This window comes from Giraffa tippelskirchi, chromosome 5 (genome assembly GCF_054371585.1).
Source record: "Giraffa tippelskirchi isolate mGirTip1 chromosome 5, T2T-mGirTip1v1.2.pri, whole genome shotgun sequence".
NCBI lineage: Eukaryota > Metazoa > Chordata > Mammalia > Artiodactyla > Giraffidae > Giraffa > Giraffa tippelskirchi.
The window spans coordinates 6,037,508-6,055,504 of record NC_137279.1 but is presented as its reverse complement, the minus strand read 5'-3'; the positions used below and the strand labels follow the sequence as shown (position 1 = coordinate 6,055,504).

Sequence of the window (17,997 nt, the reverse complement as noted above, 5' to 3'; positions counted from 1 at the left end):
TAAGTGATAGGGTACATAATGTAGTCTCTATTAAAGAAAGGCTGAGAAACCAGAAATGGGTCAGGAAATCAGGCGAAACGATATGGAGGAGATGAAACTTGAGTAAAACCCATGAAGGTAAAAAGAACAATTGAGAAACCCACTGGGAGAACAGAATATGTGAACATATCACCGCAGATCCGATGCTGGGAGGGACCTGTTGAATTAGAGGTGCTTCTGCCCTTGTCAACGCAGTGCAAGAGTTCAGCACCCAATGAGTCAGGCACACGGGAAATGTGTAGACTTGGGAGACGAGACTACAAGTCTGCTTCCTAAGGATGGACGGTAAAGAGGAGCACGTGTTGGCGGCTGCACAGAGAAGATTAGTAGGCATGATAGGGTGACCAATGTGTACCAGCTGGTCTGGCACTTTCCCACCTTAGTACTAAATGTCCCCAGTGCCAGAAACCCCTCAGCTCTTGGAAAACCAGGATGGTTGGTCACTTTATAATGAAGATGATCAGCAGTACGTGGCTTCCCAAAGCTGAAGGAAGCAAAGTTCCACAGAGGAGAGACTGACTGGTGGCATCAGATACAAGAGAGAGAGGACCTGAAAATTACCTACTGGACTGAGCAATCCAGAGGTGCCTGGGAACAGAGGAAGGGACACGGTGATGTCCTGATGTAGGTTCTGGGTTTGACTTTCTGTACCATGCAAAGTCATCGCGGTTACTCCCTTTCAGCCCAGGAATGTCTAGATGAGAGTCATCTCTTAAGAATTTGATTAGTCTCAGGACTTTTTTGGGTGGGGCTTCCCTGGTGGCTCAGATGGTAAACTGTCAGCCTGCAATGCGGAAGACCCAGGTTCAATCCTTGGGTTGGGAAGATCCCCTGGAGAAGGAAATGGCAACCCACTCAAGTATTCTCACCTGGAGAATCCCACGGACAGAGGAGCCTGGTAGGCTACAGTCCATGGGGTCACAAAGAGTCAGATACGACTGAGTGGCTTCACTTTACTTTAGGACTTTTTTAGAGCAGAAGAAAATCGACCCAGTCCCAAACCAAGCACACATCTACCAGAATGCAGTGTATGGAGCCTGTGTGTTCAGCATTGCTTACCTCTGGTGCAGACAGAGGAGTTCGACAGGCTGGTCTCTGGTGCTCACTTCCTAATGATTCTGATGTGACATGGATGGTCAAATGACTGACTTTCCCATTGATCCTGGGAGCTTGAGAAGTGAATGACGGATTGGGCCATCCCCGCGGCTGCCCGTGAGAAGTCTGATTTTGTTCAGATCAGCTGCTCCAGACAACCTCTGCCTCACTTTCTCCATCACCCTGTGTTTCAGGCTGTCTCTGCTTTCCTCGTGAAAACCCATCCCTTCTCCTTGGCTTCTTTCCTCCCCTCCCCCCCTTCTCCCCTTTTTACTTGCCTTCTTTCTATCCCTCTGCTTTCTCCCCTTCTTCCTTTTCTCCTTTTTCTCAATTGTCTCCCTTGCCTGTCTCTTTTTCTTCTTCTGGTTTATTTCTTTGAGTCCTTTTTTTGTTTAGCTAGAACTTGGCAGAAAGAGGGCCCCCAAAAGCATTAAGATTCTTTCTTTTAAATCATGGGCTGGAATCCAAAAGTCCTCTTGGCCCATCCCAGGGTCTAAGAGTCATATCTACTCCGGTCTTGGTCCAGGGAATCAGCTAAATCAATGGGCAGACATGTCTCCCTTTAACTGGCCTCCTTAAGACAGGGCTGCTGGGACAGGCCACACTGCAGGAGACAGGGAACTCCTCCACTTTCTAACAGGATAATTTTTCCCAAGATGTGGGGAATCTGCATCTCCTAGCTTTAGCTTCTCAGACCCTTCTATCCTGGAGACTGAAGGACTCTATTTCAGGGACGCAAAACAGATGCCTATAGAAGATGGGCTGACTTTAGTTACTATTTGAAGGGTTGAACTGAAGCCAGCATGGATTATTTTAAAAGCACAGATATATTTTTAAAGTCAAATCAGTCTGGTTCTTATTAAAGTTGACTGTCTCCATGTGTGTAGGAGTAGGCCGTGGATGTGGATATGTGTCTAGATGTTTTTATCCTTCTTAAATTCTGTGAAGTCATCTCTCAACTAATGTATAGGATCAACCTTTAGGCTTTAGATCTGCCTCCTCAGAAACCACAGTGCTGACTTTGAGGGTCTAAGCTCAGACACATTCTGCTTCTCCTTAGAAGTCTCAGTGAATGTCTCCGGGTGTTTGAAGAGGGATTGCAAGTTTTTCAGTGTGTTTCTTGTTAGATCAGAGATTCAAAAAAAAAAAAAAAAGAAGAACTGAAACAAAAATTTGATTTGGTTTGCAACACACATTGTGCTGCCGGTGGCAACAAGCCACACATGCTGTCATTTACGCAGAGTAATTCTGTCCGGATTGTTTTTATAGCATCGCTTTCCCTCCACTCACCACACAGACTACCCAGACATCCTCCTAAAGCATTTGTGTCTGTGTATCTATACATGTCAACAAACTACAAAATTATAAGTGTGTGTATACATATATATAAGTTCATTGGGGAAAAATGTATTTTAAAATCAAACAGATTTGAGTTTCTTTTTTTTTTCTTCCTGCCCATGTAAGTTCTTGATTATGTACATGTGTGGCCCTTTTCCCAGGGAAAGGCGTTTTTCACAGTAAGTTAATCCCAACTCACAGGTTTTACTTGCTCACTGTCTCTCACACATATAATCTCTTTGGTGTGTAATCACACCTTAGTCTTTTCTGTCTTGAAAAAACCTTCACTGCAACTTTTAGAAATACTGCAATACCTAATCTTCCTTCTCTGAAACTCGAAGCTGAGCACCATTTCCTCTTTCTTCTCCTTGCTGCCGCCTGTGTGTACCCCTGAAATTCAGGCTTACCCTGGCTCCCTTTCCGCCTGTCATCATTTCCTCAGAGAATCTTTATCCTTGAGGACTTTGGCCAAAGACAGCATGACAATGATTCTGAGATCTCCATTCTAACCTTAAGCTTGACCTTTCATCTGTGGTTTACGTCCACCTTTTGATCAACACGCAGGATTTTTTTAACTGAAATTTTCCCCCAAAGTACTGTCTAAAATCAAGCCTAATAGGTTTTTCTTCCAACCTGTTTTCATCCTTTATGTATCACATTCTAAATTTATTAAAACCACGACATCACTATTTTACTCATCTCTTCCAAAATTCTCAGCAGTCCCTGAGGACTGACTTCACTCACCAATAATCCTTCCTCTTGCTCACCAATCCCACTCAACTGTCCTTATCAGTACCTGCCTAGATTTATGTAACAGAGGCTTTGTTTTTCCCTCTGCCCCATCGTCTCCTATCTTCCACTCCAAACACTATATTACTGACAAAATTTTCTGCAAAATGTCATTTCAGCATCTGAATCCTTGCTTCATTCCTCTTCACCATTGGGTCACATACAAACTCGAAGCTCTCTCCTTCCTGGCCCGGCCTCATCCTTTACCCTGACAGTTACCTTCATTTCCTTGTCATGCTTTGGCCACTCACCATGCCGTCTCACTTCTCAGGTATCCACTAGCGACTTCCTTAGAATAAGCTTCTCTTACTCACCAATCCAAATCCCTCATTTCCTAATGGGATTAATTCAAACCTCTCTGCCCAGATGAAGCTTTCCCAGATCATGTCTTTCCTTCAGTGCAATGAGTTAGCATTCTCCTAACATGTTTATTGGGACACATACTCATCCATTTATGCCTTAAGTTTTTGGGTTTTTTTCCAGTTGCCTCATCTCTTATTTCCTTAAATGCGTATTTAGCAACTTACTAAATCAGACCTTGTTAACATCCCCAGAGTCAAGTATAATACCTTGAAAATAAGATATATAAACATGAATAATTGTATACCACATCTTCTTTATCCATTCATCTGCCGATGGACACAGGTTGCTTCCATGTCTTGGCAGGTATAAACAGAACTGCTATGAGCATTGAAGGACACGCATGCTTTTGAATTAGAATTTTCTCCGGAGATGTGCCCAGGGGTGGGATTTCTGGATCATGTGATAACTCTATTGTTAATCCTTTAAGGAACCTCCATACTGTTTTCCATAGTGGCTATGACATACAATGGAATCTTACTCAGCCATAAAAAATAAAACAATGCTATTTGCATCAACAAGGATGGACGTACAAATTATCATATTAAGTGAAGTAAGTCAAAGACAAATGTCATATGATATTATTTATATATGAAATCCAAAAAATAAATGATACAAATGAACTTATTTACAGAACAGAAATAGACTCACAGTCATAGTAAACAAACTTATAGTTATCAAAGGGGAAAGTGTGTGCATGCGAAGTTGCTTCCATTGTGTTCGACTCTTTGTGACTCTGTGGGCTGTGGTCTGTCAGGCCCCTCCATCCATAGTGTTCTCCAGGCAAGAACACTGCAGTGGGTTGTTGTGTGGTCCTCCAGAAGATCTTCCTAAAACAGGGATCAAACCTGTGTCTCTTAGCTCTCCTGCATTGGCCAGACAAGTTCTTTACTACTAGCACCAACTGGGAAAGGGGAAAACTAGGAGTCTGAGATTAATTTACACACACCACTGTATATAAAATACATAAACAATAAGAATGTATGGTACAGCACATGGAACTATACTCAATATCTTCTAATAACCTAATAATAATGGAAATAAATCTGAAAAGTATACATATATATGTATATATATACACACACACACACATATATTATCAGTACAGTTCAGTTGCTCAGTTGGGTCTGACTCTTTGTGACCCCATGGACTGCAGCACACCAGGCTCCCCTGTCCATCACCAATTCCTGGAGCTTGCGCAAACTCATGTCCATCGAGTCAGTGAGGCCATCCAACCATTTCATCCTCTGTTGTACCCTTCTCCTCCCGCCTTCAATCTTTCCCAGCATCAGGGTCTTTTCAAATGAGTCAGTTCTTTGCATCCAGTGGCCAAAGTATTAGAGTTTCAGCTTCAGCACCAGTCCTTCCAGTGAATATTCAGAACTGATTTCCTTTAGGATAGACTGGTTGGATCTCCTTGCAATCCAAGGAACTCTCAAGAGTCTTCTCCAATACCACAGTTCAAAAGCATCAATTCTTCGGTGTTCAGCTTTCTTTATAATCCAACTCTCACATCCATACATGACTACTGGAAAAACCATAGCTTTGATTAGATGACCCTTGTTGGCAAAGTAATGTCTGTGCTTTTTAATATGCTGTCTAGGTTGGTCATAACTTTTCTTCCAAGGAGCAAGTGTCTTTTAATTTCATGGCTGCAGTCACCATCAGCAGTGATTTTGGAGCCCCCCAAAATAAAGTCAGCCACTATTTCCACTGTTTCCCCACCTATTTGCCATGAAGTGATGGGACCGGATGCCATGACCTTAGTTTTCTGAATGTTGAGCTTTAAACCAACTTTTCACTCTCCTCTTTCACTTTCATCAAGAGGCTCTTGAGTTCTTCTTCACTTTCTGCCATAAGGGTGATGTCATCTGCATATCTAAGGTTATTGATATGTCTCCCAGCAATCTAGATTCCAGCTTGTGCCTCATCCAGCCCAGCATTTTGCATGATGTACTCTGCATATAAATTAAATAAGCAGGGTGACAATATACAGCCTTGACGTACTCCTTCCTGATTTGGAACCAGTCTGCTGTTTCATGTCCAGTTCTAACTGTTGCTTCCTGACCTGTAGGCAGATTTCACAGGAGGCAGATCAGTTGGCCTGGTATTCCCATCTCTTGAAGAATTTTCCACAGTTTGTTGTAATCCACACTGTCAAAGGCTTTGGTGTAGGCAATGAAGCAGAAGCAGATGTTTTTCTGGAACTCTCTTGCTTTTTTGATCCAGTGGATGTTGCCAATTTGATCTCTGGTTCCTTTTCCTTTTCTAAAACCAGCTTGAACATCTGGAAGTTCACGGTTCACGTACTGTTGAAGCCTTACTTGGAGAATTTTGAGCATTACTTTGCTAGCATGTGAGATGAGTGCAATTGTGTGGTAGTTTGAACATTCTTTGGCATTGCCTTTCTTTGGGATGGAGTGACAACTGACCATTTCCAGTCCTGTGGCCACTGCTGAGTTTTCCAAATTTGCTGACATATTGAGTGTAGCACCTTAACAGCATCATCTTTTAGGATTTGAAATAACTCAACTGGAATTCCATCACCTCCACTAACTTTGTTCGTAGTGATGCTTCCTAAGGCCCACTTGACTTTCCATTGCAGGATGTCTGGTTCTAGGTGAGTGATCGTACCATCATGGTTATCTGGGTTGTGAAGATCTTTTTTGTATAGTTCTTCTGTGTATTCTTGCCACCTCTTCTTAATATCTTCTGCTTCTGTTAGGTCTGTACCATTTCTGTCCTTTATTTTGTCCATCCTTGCATGGAATGTTCCCTTGGTACACACACACATATGTGTATATATATATACATACATATATATATATATGTATATATATGTGTATATATATACATATATATATATATGTATATATAACTAAATCACTTTTCTGTACACCAGAAACTAACACAGCATTGTTAATCAATCATATTCCAATTTAAAAAATTAAAGAACAACAACTACTAATGATTATTGAATGTACTGGTCATATTTTGGAATAAAGTGCTGCATTAATATCTGCAAGTGACAAAAATTCAACTCAAACTGACTTAAGTATTAATAAATGGGGAGTTTATTGTCTAACATATAAGACAGGTCCAGAGGTAAAGATGATCCACGACAGAGTTGGACTAGGGGCTCAACAGAGCTAGGCTACCAACTTTCACCCGTGACTCTGACTCTGTTGTCCTTTGTGTTGGTCTTGCTCTCAGGCAGGACCTCTCTGTGAGTGATCCACACCATCTCCAGGCTTATGACGTTACATCTTCCATCCTATCAGAAAGAAAAAAATTCTCTTTGAAATAATCAGCCTGGAATTAAGTTTTATTGAACTAACCTAGTTGTGTGCCCATCTGTAAACTGTTCATCATGGACTACAAACTGGGAATTGTGCTGATTAGCCAGGGCTGGTTCGTGCATCCATCCCTGAGTCCACTGATCAGGTGAGGGCATTTGATGTTCAGCCTGGACAAGCCTGGGTCATTTGCTACTCCTGATGCCACGACTCAACTGGCAGGATGTAAGGATGAGGAAAGGGTTTTCCTCAAGCCAATCATGGTTTTGCTGTCAGAAGAAAGGAGAAGAAAGATGCTAGATAGGTAAAAGCAACAAATTCTCATTATAGGTGATAATTCTCCCCTTGTCACTGTATGATAAGGCTGAGTACCCTGGAAAGGGGGAATTGGGTTCAAGGGTGGACAATCAAAGATTGATGGTTTAGTCACTAAGTCGTGTCCAATTCTTGAGACCTCATGGACTGTAACCTGCCAGGTTCCTCTGTCCACGGGATTCTCCAGGCAAGAATCCTGGAGTGGGTTGCCATTTCCTACTCCAAATTGAAGATTAACCACTAGTTAATAAGTAATTTTACCTACTCTCATTAAGTGAAAGAAGATATTGGCTCTGGGTAGAATTCTATTCTCCTTAAGGGTTCTGCTTCCCTATCAAATCTGCCTTCATTCATTTTCCATAGCATAAAGAAACCAATTCAGTTAGATACTAAAATGTAGTCAAATTTTGTTGTAACCCCAGAATTAGATAGAAAACATGAAATAAATTGAAAGTCAAGTTATACTACAGGATTTCTTATTTTAAAAAAATCCTTTCTTTGCAGATTTAAAAAAGGCTCAGGTGAGTTAGATCTGTTAAAAAAAAAAAAGGCGGGGGGATAGCCTTACCATGTAATTAATATTTATTAAGTTTTTAATACAACAGACATCACTGAGGCGAAAGGCTGATTATCAGTTCAAATTTCCTTACATAAAACTTGACCTTTCCCTGCTGGGACACTTTCCAGATTTCTGCACAAAAAATAGTGCAATGTAATTCTTATGCCTGTGAAGTTGAGGAATTGATTTTGAAAGAAATAGATGCTTCTTTCTTTCCTATGCCTTTTTCTTTTTCTCCTTAACAGAATGAACAAATTCATTGATTCTTCTCACGGAGTTCTCTAAGTCTTCTCTCTGTCAATTTCTGTATTATACTAATTCAAGAGAGCTTGGCGGGTGGCAAAATGTCTGGGTTCCTGATTGGGTCACTAAATTGGCCCGTTAACCACATTTCAGTTTTCTTGTCTCCAGTTCATAGTCTTTGCTCTCTTAGTGAAAACTAACCCCATGATTTCACATGGGTCTCCTTAATGACACCAGGAAGCAGACAGTGACTTCTCATACTAAAGAGAAGAGCTTATCCCTGATTTTGTCAGCTTATCCCCAAATGAAACAGAAGAGCCTGTAGCCATGCTGCAGTGATTCTCAAGTAAAGAGAAACAGAATTGTTTCTCTGTTCTGAGCAATAATCCCCACTCAGACAAGCAGAGTCCCGCCCTGCCTGCACTGACAACCAGCAGACTTGAGAAACATGTTCTTTGTTATGTTATGTTTTTGCTCCCCCTGAGCTAACTTGACTTGGAATCCAGTTAGGAGCTGACAGGTGTGATTCCACAGATTGACTTCTGTTGAGATCATTCAGTGTAGGTGGGCAGACTGATGAGTGATGAGGCAGCATCGCGTCTGGTTCTCAGGGTCGGGGCCATAGTATCCTTCCAGGGCTCCATTTGCTCACTGCTGGGCTTCACCCACTGCTGTGTTGGGCTCTGTTTCAATGGATGTTCACTTAACTGGTGGGACTGGATTCTCCTGGGCCATAATTTTGGATGCAATGCTTCTTACTGTCTTTGGTTCTTCAGGGGGATTTCACTCTTAAGTACCATCCTTACTTCTTCATGTCCATCCCTCAACAGTCTTTACCCTTCTGTATCTTTCCTGCCATCTCACCTGTAATTCAATTTTCCATGTGGCACTAGTGGTAAAGAATCCTCCTGCCAATGCAGGAGATATAAGAGATGCAGGTTCGATCCCCGGGTTGGGAAGATCCCTTGGACAAGGGCATGGCAACCCACTCCAGTATTCTTGCCTGGAGAATCCCATGGACAGGGGAGCCTGGCGGGCTACAGTACATAGGGTCACAAAGAGTCGAACATGACTAAAGTGACTGGGCACACACATTGATAATTAGAACCATGGGCCCCTTCTGGACCCAAGAGACATACATGAACAGAAGTGAACTCTGGACCTCCATGCTTCATAAGGCCGGGATATTATTTCCTCATCAGTAAACTCCCTACCTCATACAATTGGTATGAAGATTAAGGAAATAAAAATATGAAAAATACTTGTAAAACAGTGTGTGGCAAATAGTGAACACCCAATAAATATTAAATGTTTTTGTTACTGTCACCTCATTACCCCAACATGAACTCTCCCAGATGCTTCTATTAACAAACTAATTCTTCTTATTATTTTTTAATTAAAAAAGAAAAAAAAAAGTCATTTTGAGAGATGCACCAATAGGCCAACTGGCAAAAACTAGTGGATTTTTCTCAGCCAAAAAACTTCCTATCACATTCTACCGGGGCTGTGGATATGGGTTGTGTTTTTTCAACAAAAATTAACTCTATTTTTCTCCCTAAGGTACAGCCATAATCTTCCTTTCTTCTCCCTTCCAATAATTTCATTCCAACCAAAACAGGAGAATAAAAGTCTTTATTTGGCAAGCATCTCTCTAGAGGAACCCTTGAAAGAAGGAGGTAGGAGAAAGAGGCTTCCACCTTTTAATTTTCAATGTGTGTGGCATCCCGCTCTGGTCATTGCAGCAAGGCTGGGAGAGCAACAGGCTTCTCTTTCTCCACCCTCTTTGATTTTCTCTGAACTGCCCTTCCCTCTCCACCCCATCTTTCTACAGCCCAACACCCAACAAAATGAAGTTATTTGCATGAAATCAATACCATGATTCACACGCAAAGCCCAGAAAAACCCGCTATGCAATTGTGTGAGTAATTTTTCATGAATCAGACTCCTAAGTGCTTGCCAACAAGCTAAATTATCCTCTTGTTAAGTGTTATATATTTTTTCTTTCCTCTTTCTTCTTTTCCGTGTACTTCTTAATATTGATAAGCTTCTCTTAGTTGAAGGGAATCATTTGCATTTTTCTTTAGTTCTCTGTGTAACAAGCACATCAAAGGACCTCATTCCCCTGCCTTTCCATTTTTCCTTCTCAGTATCGGAACTATCTTTAACCAAACCTCAGATTGAAAAGGTGGTGCCGTGTTAGAGGGGAAAGTGAAAACTGATGTTTAAGAATCTGGATTTTAGATCTAATACCAAAAGTCATTTGAAAGCTAGGCTTAACTTCTTATTTTTCAATCAATTAACTAGTTCACCACTAAGTAGTGGGCATTACCTGGGTTCCCAACCCTATACTAAGTACTTGGGCAACCAGAAACTTAAATGAAAAAAGAACGATTAGTACTGACAAAACGAAAGTGATTTGTGACCACTAGTATAACAAGTATAAGTATAAATTGTGTGGTATGGAGCCTTAGGGCTGCTGATATGAGCAGGGAGGGCATTTTGAGTGAGTGGGGAGGGGGTCATGAGATGAAGTAAGAATAGGTTAACAGAGGAGCTAATAGACCCGGAAACTTGAGGATTTGGATGTCAGTAAGCAAGGGAAATCATTGCAGGCAAAGAGAAGATTCATTATCTATTAAGGGTGACTGGGACATTCAGACAGCGAGGACCTGGTTTCAAATGGTCTGAGTCTCTGGTATATACCACCTGCACTGTGGCATCTTGTATGCATATGAGCTTTGCATGTAAATCAGGCTCCAAGTAACTCAGGCTCAGCGACCAGGGAGGTAGCAGGCCAGAAAGGATCAAAGAGAGAATCCAGTTGAGAGTGGATTGCTTCTCAGCTCAGGTAGGTGAAGAGGCAACAGACTCAGAAAGATAAGGAAGAGTGCCATTCCAATTGTTGTATAGTATAAAAGCATACTAACTACACACTCAAACACACACACGCACAATAACAATTAGAATCCTGACGTACACACAGTTTTCTAGTTTTATTCCCTTAATAAAACATTAGCTTTCTGGCTATGCTGCTAATTAAATATTATTTAAAAATATGACTTAACAGCTGAATGATCTATCATATTGCTTTACCACAATATATGTAAAAAATCTCCTATGATTGCCTGTTTATGTTATTTCCATTTTTTTCTCCATTGCAAATAGTATTGTGCTAAACACCCTTTAATGTTAATCTTTGATAGCATTGCTAATGATTTATAAGACATATTCCTAGAAGTAGTATTATTGAATCCCCAACTATGAGCAGTTTAAGTCTTTATAAATAGTTCTAAATCACTTTCCAGCAACATAGTACCCATTTTTATTCCCAGAAGTAGTGAAAAAAAGTATTGGTTTCACTAAAACCATCTAAACATGGAATGCTACACGTACTTTCTTCCATTTATAATTGTATATTATTTCATATATACAAAGAAATATATAATCATATATTTAGTCTTATTTTATTTGCAGTGTAAAATATGCATACAATTTAAAACTAATATATGAAAGTTTTAAAGCATGTAGACATATTAAAACCTGCCACACAGGTTAAGTAAGAAAATATAATCAAGAGTGTAATCTGTTTATGTGCTTTTCCCCAACATATCCTAATCCTCCCTGCCACCAAGAAATCAACATAACATTGAATTTGTTAGTTACTTCCTTCATAACTTTCCTATATATGTATATAACCTAAATAATTTGCAATTTAATTTAGCTTATGTTCAAACTTTGTAAATATGATACTGTATGCATTTTTAAGCAACTTTTTTTTTACTCATATACTTCACTGCTATATATGAATTTCATCATATGAATGTATCATGGTTTATCCTCGCTCTTGTCGATGGATATTTGGGTTGTCCCTAGTTTGGGTCTATTTATGGGCAACGCTGCTGTGAAGATTCTTCTTTATCTCCTGGTGGTATCCTTGGGTGAGAGTTTTTCCTGGGCAATGACATAATCTGGAGAGTGCATGGCCCCAGGGAGAAATGAGGCTCTCCAAAGGCACATGGGAATAGATAGACTTTGGGGAATGTTTCCAGATATTTTTATTTCTATCCATATATTTTCCTTAAACCAATTCTTTCTAACCTCTCCTATTTAATAGCTCTTTTTCCACTTCACAAAAGTGAGGGATCCTTCTCACTCATCCAGATTCTTGTTATGGTGCGTTAAATCGAAGTATAAAAGACTTCAGGATGACAAACAAAGGGACATTTTAAAACTTTATGATGATATTGAGAAAACGAATAACTTTAATGAATGGATAACAAATCATTTTGCAATTCAGATGCATTTCAATTCCTTGTTGTCCACAAAACCAAGCTTTCAGCTACTAGATTATTTAAAATAATTTCCAATGATAAAATCGTCAATCATAAATCAGTAGGTGATGTTTGGCATAGAGTTAGCAATGAATTCGAAGAACTGGGTGACAGTGCTAAACACAGCTACTTCTATTCCTCTCTATTTATAAGAACAGGGATTCTTAGCACTTATATCTGTAAAAACAATACACAGAAATAAAATTGATGCTTTATTCTGTCTCATTCTAGCCATAAATGATATTTGTCCTTAAACACACAAAACCAATTAACAAAATTCTTTTCCAATAAAATATACATGTCCAATAAGGTTTTGGTTTTCATAACTAACAATTATGTAACAAGGTTGTTGTTTATCCATATTATTTGAATCAATTATTTATTACTAATAACTATAATAACTCAATCTATAAGAACATTTTGTTACTTAGGTCCTTATTATCATAATGAAAATCTTTGAAAAATTCAATGACTGCACATATTCTCGCTCTAAAGATGTGTGTGCTCAGTCACTTTAGTCGCGTCTGACTCTTTGCAACCCCATGGACTGTAGCCTGCCAGGGTCCTCTGTCCATGGGATTCTCCAGGCAAGAATACTGGAGTGGATTGCCACGCCTTTTCTAGGGGATCTTCCCAAGCCAGGGATCAAACATGTGTCTCTTACGTCTCCTGCATTAGCAGACAGGTTCTTTACCACAAGTGCCACCTGGGAAATCAGTTCTAAAGATGGGTGGTAAGGTAATCAATTAAATACTTTGAAGCTTAAAACTATATTAAATTTGGATAAAATTATTTAGAGAGACTTGGAATTAAAAAAAAAAAACAGGTCTAAGAAATAAAGTAATTAAACTCAAAGTATAAAATAACTTAATCCCAGTTAATTTTATTTAAAGTCAATACACAGGGAATTATATTTGTTGCCTGAATTAAAATCTTCAATGAAAAGTTTGTGACAACTTAAAATTATGCAAGCAGTGCATAGTTTTTCAGAATTCTTTTAGGGGGTGCCCAGGGGAAAACATTTGACACCCTCTGTTCGATGTATACTCAGGAGTAGAATTGTATCAATGGTGTGCACATCTTCAATATTTCTAGGTAATGTCACTCTGTATTTCAAGTTGTCTAACCCTATCAGAACTAGAGAGTTCCTAACTGCTGAACATTCTCCCAGACTCTGAGGATTGCCAGTTTTCCATTTTTGCCAAGCTAGTGGGTGTAAAATGACATTTCATTGTGGCTTTAATTTGCATTTTCCTGACTTAATGAGGTTGAGCATATTTTCATACGTTCATTGGCATTTGTGTTAGTATTATTTATTTTTAAGATTTGCTAATTTGATTTACAAAAAGTGATGCCTCATTTACATTTCCTTGATAACTAATAGGGTTAATACTTTTTCATATGCTTATTAGCCATTTTTTATGTTTTATGTGAATTGTCCATTCATATCCTGCTCATTTTTCTGTTGGGATTTTAGAAGCTTTCTTATGAATTCCAATGAGTTCTGTTAAGGCTTAAGCCCTTTACTTGTTATATTTATTGTGTTGCAATCTTGGAATAAACTGTACTTAGTAAATATGATACCATAGTCCTTTTAATACACTTACGAATGTGATTTACTGATCTTTTGTTTCGGAGCTGCATCAATATTTATAACTCAGATCGTCCTGCCAGCACTCCGCTCTGTTTTGTCTGGCTTTGTTCTGTGGAGGTGGCACTCTGTCAAGTTTTAGTATCATGATAATGCTTGCTTTTTAAAATGAATTAAGAAGATTTCTATTCTTTTCTATGCAGACTAATCAATTACACACTGTTGTTTAAAAAATGGACAGAAGACAACTATAAAATACTCTGCAACTGATTTTCTGGGAGGAACTAATTCTTAAGGTGAGTTATTATGTTTCTTTTTCTTTCTTTTTTTTAAATCAAATTTTACGTGTATACTTTCTCTAGCATATCATCAATTTCATTAAGAACTTCAAATTTATTATCTTAGATCAGGATAATCTGGTTTATGGATTTTAAAATGTCCTTTACACTGACCTTATATCCTTCTTATCATTGCAAATGTTGTATATTTGTAATTTTTATTTCTTACTTTGAAATGTCAAAAGATTTTAAAATCTATTTTTCTCAAAGAACTACCTCCTGAATACATTAATAAATTTACTCTTTATTTTTTTAATTGATTTCTCCTTTTACTTGTGTTTTTTTTTTCTCTTTTCAGTTAGATTTGTTGCTAATCTATTGAGTCTGTTGCTTAATTTGTTTATTTTTGGTGTTGCTGATTTTCTGTTTAATAATGTGTGTGTGTGTTAATCGCTCAGTCATGTCAGACTCTTTGCAACCCCCTGGACTGTAGCCCTCCAGGCTGTCTGTCCATGAGATTTCCCAAGCAAGAGTATTGAAGTGGATTGCCATTTCCTTCTCCAGGCGATCTTCCTGACCCAGGGACTAAACCCGCATCTCCCACATCGCAGGCAGATTCTTTACCATCTGAGCCACTAGAGAAGTCCCCTGTTTAATAAAAAAAAAAAAAAAAATTTAAGCCTTTAAGGCTGTTTCTCGATCTTACTATCTCTTGAGTCAAGGATCATTTTTCAAGGATCAATGAGTCACTGTCTGTATCTTCCTCTCTTGATTAATCATCCAAAGATGCAACTCTCACCCTCCCTCTCCTTAAAATATTTTATATTGTTCCTCACCAGGTACTGAAATAAGTTTCAAATTCTTTCCTTTATTTCATAGTCCTCTATTCTCTGGCCATAGTATGCATTTCTCAATGTATATTCCTAGTACCTCCTTTATTTACATCCTATTCTAGAGACCAACTAACTGGACACTGATTTTTTCCCAAACTTTCTAACTGTTGTGTATTGGCCTATGTTATTCCTTCTACAGGGAGTGCCCTTTTTCTCACCCTCACCCCCTGGTAACATTACCATCTTTTGAAATTGTATGCAGTTTTTCAGGTGGCTATGGTCACTTCCAGTACCCTTCCATGCTGACATATCAAGCCTTCCCAGACACATCTCATGACCGCAACATGAGTCCAATAATGGATAACCCTGTATCAGTCAAGTCTAGACACTTGTTTTACTGAAAGGAGTCAGGTTTAACAATTATACCAAGACAACAGGTTTAAAAACTCCCTATCTTGGGCCAACCAGAATATATGGTCACCCAACTAGATCTCAGGAATTGGGTCTATATACACTTAACAAGTCTACATTTTTCTTATTTCTCTGTAGGTCGGGGAGCAAACAAGAGTACTTTGTATAAAAGCACAGAAACAAAGGCTTTATTGACACAGATCTCCTCACCTAGGACTTCTCAATGTACCTCCTAGTTGGGTTCTGTAGATAATTTACATAGGCTTTGGTTATCACAAATAATAGCTATCAGAACCTGTTGCCCTGTCTGTGGCCTCTTAGGGTTCAAGCTAACTAAAGGGAGGCAGGGAGCTATCTGGCTTGACTAATTCTAGGACATGATATTGACCTCATAATGTCTGAGATATGTCATGGGAGAGAACGATGTGATGTCTCAAGCTTATCACAGGAAGCACACCGTCACATAGATTTTATAGCTCCCGGTGTTACAATATTTTCTCAAGTTTTCTCCCAACCCCACTTTCTCTCCCATCACCATGACAACACACATTTCATTAATAATGGAGACCTAAGGGAAAGCTTCTGGTGTTTGGCCCCTCTCAGCACTCACCTCCTGCGTTGGCATGCCACGAAACCATTCTGATTCTAGACACTGTGCTTTGAAGATTCCAAGTGATCTCAGTTTTACATAACAGATAAACACTGCTGCTGCTGCTTCTAAGATGCTTCAGTCGTGTCCGACTCTGTGCGACTCCATAGACAGCAGCCCACCAGGCTCCACTGTCCCTGGGATTCTCCAGGCAAGAACAATGGAGTGGGTTGCCATTTCCTTCTCCAATGCATGAAAGTGAAAAGTGAAAGTGAAGTCGCTCAGTCATGTCCGACTCTTCACGACCCCATGGACTGCAGCCTACCAGGCTCCTCCATCCGTGGGATTTTCCAGGGAAGAGTACTGGAGTGGGGTGCCATCGCCTTCTCCGGAGATGAACACTATAGATGGTGAAAACACAGGATTTTGCCAAGATTTCCTACAGCAATTAAGTACAACAAAAAGGAACAAAAGGAAAGCCATTATAAAAATGCTAAGCCATTTAGATTTGGAGATCCATTACTGGTTCCTGGTTCTGACAGAGAGAAAAGGGAAGAGATGGATTCTAAAGTTTTTAGCCTGATTTTATAATGCCTCTCCATTCCAGGACTTATGAATGAGACAGCAGAGAACAGTGTTTCAGAGATGAACTCAAGATCCATATGGAAGGTAACAATATCCTGCTGATCCTTGGTACTTTTTTCTGTATAGACATAACTGACTTAAAGGCCTTGTGATAACATATAAAAATAAATAAATAAAAGCAGAGGCTGTTATCTGGTTTATTGTGGATTCCCGGACCCCACGTAGATGAATGGATGACCTTAGATAAGTATACATAGCTCCCTTGAATTGCTGTTTCCTTTCAGTAAAATGGAAAGAATAAGCCTAACATTAAAGATGAAAATTAATGCATGTAACAGCCTGGAATAAAACTATTCAATAATAATAATACAAAAATCATCATCAACATCATCAGAGGAGCAGTTTTGAGCCCTTCTTATGAACACATAAATTCCACTTCAGCCACAATCCCGGCTCAGGAGCGCCAGATGAATCATCTAGCAGTGGGAGAAACCAGGAGTGAGACCAGGGAACAACAGATGAAAAAAATGTTAAGATCAGGAACACGAGCAGCCAGAGTCAACAGAATAAAAACCGAGTTTCTAGTTCCTGTCCTAGGAAGAGGAGTGAAGTGAAAGTCACTCAGTCATGCCTGACTCTTTGCAACCCCATGGACTATAGCCCATGTAATTCTGCAGGCCAGGATACTGGAGTGGGTAGCTTTTCCCTTCTCCAGGAGATCTTCCCAACCCAGGGATCGAACCCAGGTTTCCCACATTGCAGGCAGATTCTTTACCAGCTGAGCCACAAGGGAAGCCCAAGAATACTGGAGTGGGTAGCCTATCCCTTCTGCAGGGGATCTTCCTGACCCAGGAATCGAACCAGAGTATCCTGCATTGCAGGTGGATTCTTTACCAACTGAGCTATCAGGGAAGCCCTTCACGAAGAGGAGAGAGCGTGTTAGAATAAGAACACATGTGCCTGATGAATTTACATATCTGGCGGTCCCTGGGAGGGTCTTTCAGCAGCCACTAATGGTGGCTTCAGAGCCATGCCACCTCCTCCATCACAGCATTGTGGGACCTGTGAGATGGAGAGGAATTTAAGCAGCAGAAAGGCCAGGCCAAGGAAGCAGTCTACTCCCCTTCTCCAGCCAAAGGTGATCTGTCCCATCAGCTCAACCCAACAAAACCCATCGTAAGTTTTCTTTCTTTCACTTCCCATTACCTAATCTGCCCTTTACATGCGGAAACTTCTCTGCTGCTAAAATGTTTCTCTTGCCTTCCCTTTCTATTTTCATTCCACTGCCACCATTCTCCAGCCAGCCCTTGTCAGCTCATGCCTGATTTAATTCAGCACCTTCCAC

General features: G+C 39.9%; 1 long non-coding RNA gene across 1 annotated transcript; it reads right to left on the bottom strand.

The window, feature by feature from the left end:
- Positions 1-14,561: 14,561 nt before the first annotated feature.
- On the bottom strand, positions 14,562-17,701 carry LOC145504539 (uncharacterized). Its single transcript, XR_014052288.1, has 2 exons — positions 16,089-17,701; positions 14,562-14,882 (listed from the first exon to the last, which is right to left on the bottom strand). It is a non-coding gene; the product is annotated as an uncharacterized LOC145504539 (long non-coding RNA).
- Positions 17,702-17,997: the final 296 nt, after the last annotated feature.